This window comes from Chiloscyllium plagiosum, chromosome 31 (genome assembly GCF_004010195.1).
Source record: "Chiloscyllium plagiosum isolate BGI_BamShark_2017 chromosome 31, ASM401019v2, whole genome shotgun sequence".
NCBI lineage: Eukaryota > Metazoa > Chordata > Chondrichthyes > Orectolobiformes > Hemiscylliidae > Chiloscyllium > Chiloscyllium plagiosum.
This window is the reverse complement of record NC_057740.1, coordinates 34,614,327-34,616,962: the sequence shown is the minus strand read 5'-3', so window position 1 is coordinate 34,616,962 and position 2,636 is coordinate 34,614,327.

Sequence of the window (2,636 nt, the reverse complement as noted above, 5' to 3'; positions counted from 1 at the left end):
TCCAAACCAAACAATGTCTTTCCAGTGGGAGTAATTGGATATCCTTTTCACAGAATCAGGACAGACCAACAGGCTGAATGGCCTCCCAAATTATCTTAGAAACGGTAGATTTGGGGCAGATTGAAGCATTCAAGAATCCTGCTTTCTGTGAGAAAGCAGCTTCGGATCATCAATGATCTACAGTTTCACTTTTGCTTAGTTGCTTCCTTGCCTTGTCCTCCCTGCTGGTCTGTCTCTGCATAATCTTTCTTTTTGCCTTCAGGCAGTATTCTCTTTCTCTCCTATCTTCTCCCTCTATCTCTCTGTCATTTGACTCTTTGTCTCATCCAGCTCCTTCTCCTTACCCCCCACCAACCCACCCTCCCCTCCTGACACCTTCCCCAGCCACGACAGGAATTGCAAAACCTGCGCCCGCATCTCTCCCCTCACCACCATCCAAGGCCCCAAAGGAGCCTTCCACATCCATCAGAGATTTACCTGTACTTCCACACACATCATTTACTGTATCCATTGCTCCCGATGCAGTCTCCTCTTTATTGTTAAAAATCACACAACACCAGGTTATAGTCCAACAGGTTTAATTGGAAGCACACTAGCTCTCGGAGCGCCACTCCTTCATCAGGTGATTGTGGAGGGCTCGATCGTAACACAGAATTTATAGCAAAAATTTGCAGTGTGATGTAACTGAAATTATACATTGAAGAATTGATTGTCTGTTAAGCCTTTCATCTGTTAGAATACAGTGATAGTTTCACTTCTTTCATGTGTAAATCACAAAACCCTTTTTTTAAAGTTGCATTCTCGGGTTAGCTGTTAACAATGGTGATAGCTAGACAATATGTTGAAGGTGTTAGCCCCCTGTGTGTTCTCTGTCTATGACCTGATGTTTAGATTGATTCCAATCTAAAAAGTGAGATAACAGAGTATTACATAAATTCATGCAGTTTTTGAGCTTAGAGTTCTACATGAATGTATGTGGTTTTTGAGCAAAGTGCAATGTAACTCTGATAGTACCAAAAACATTCACCACACAAAATATATGTGTGCATGTGGGTCTTTGTCTGTCTGTGTGTGTGTCGAGAGTGTGCCCAAGGGTGGTTCAGTGGTTAGCACTGCTGCCTCACAGCGCCTCAGGCAACTGTCTGTGTGAGTTTCCTCCGGGTGCTCTGGTTTCTTCCCACAGTCCAAAGATGTACAGGCTAGGTGAATTGGCCATGCTAACTTGCCCGTAGTGATAGGTGAATTAGTCAGGGGTGAATGTAGTGGAATGGGTCTGGGTGGGTTGCTCTTCGGAGGGTCAGTGTGGACTTGTGGGGCTGAAGGGCCTGTTTCTACACTTTGGGGAATCTAATCTAAAAATCTAATCTAACTACACACAGTTAATGTCGATTTTACCAGTCTCTTCCTTTCCCCTCCCCCCGCCTTATCCCAGATCCAAACTTCCAACTCGGCACCACTCTCTTGAACTGTCCTACCTGTCTATCTTCCTTCTCACCTATCCACTCCACCTTCCCCTCCGACCTATCACCTTTACCCCCACCTCCATCTACCTACCACACTCTCAGTTACCTTCCCCCTCCCCCAGCCCCACCTCCCACTCCCATTTATCTCCAAGCACCCCCAACCCACAAGCCTCATTCCTGATGAAGGGCTTATGTCCGAAATGTTGATTCTCCTGCTTCTCGGATGCTGCCTGACCTGCTGTGCGTTTCCAGCACCACATTCTCGACTCTGATCTCCAGCATCTGCAGTCCTCACTTCTTCCTTCTCCTTGCTGTTGACATCATTTTGATCTGTGCTCGGACAGAGAAGCACTTGGCTCATGTTATGAGAGACTGTCATGACTTAACTCATGTACATTCTATGGGATGTTTCTTTCCATTGTGTGAATCTCAGAACTCCCTGCATAGCAATGGAAGCCAATGGGTCAGCACGCCAATCAAAGTTCCCTTAACCTGATGGCAGCTACACCAGGAGAAGATTGGCACTTACCATCCTGACTTGAAAATAGATCACCGCTCCTTCTGTGTCAGTAGGTCAAAATCATGGAACTCTGTAACAGCATTGTGGGTCAACCTACAGCACCAAGAATGCAGTGTGGCGGGAAGGCAGGGCATCACCTTCTCATGGGCAACAAATGCCAGATCAGTCAGCGATGGCCACATAAATGCAATAAGGAATTCAGTTTCCAAAAAGCTGCACCAATAAAATCATTGGTCATCTTAAATATCTGATTGATATTTAAGAACTTACCTCAACGCCAATGGTCTTTTCACAGCAGAGAGCGGCACGATCTGGGCGGAAGTGAAATTGGAGCGCAGAGCTGGTCGGGAAGGTAAGTGATTGATATTTGAGTGGGTGTGTTCTAGACCCCAGGCCCTACAAAGTAGGGCCTCCTTCCCATCCTCCTCTTCTAACCTAACTTTAAAGTCCACAGGTAAGCTACTCAGTGTTCTTGTTTTGGAGACTAAGTGTAGAGTAATGGCAGCGCAGGCAGTGGAATGTTCCTCCTGCAGGATGTTTGAGGTAGGAGTGACCACCGATGCTCCTGCTGACTTCACCTGCAGGAAGTGCAGCCAGCTCCAGCTCCTCACAGACTGCGTTAGGGAACTGGAGCTGGAGTTGGATGAACTGAG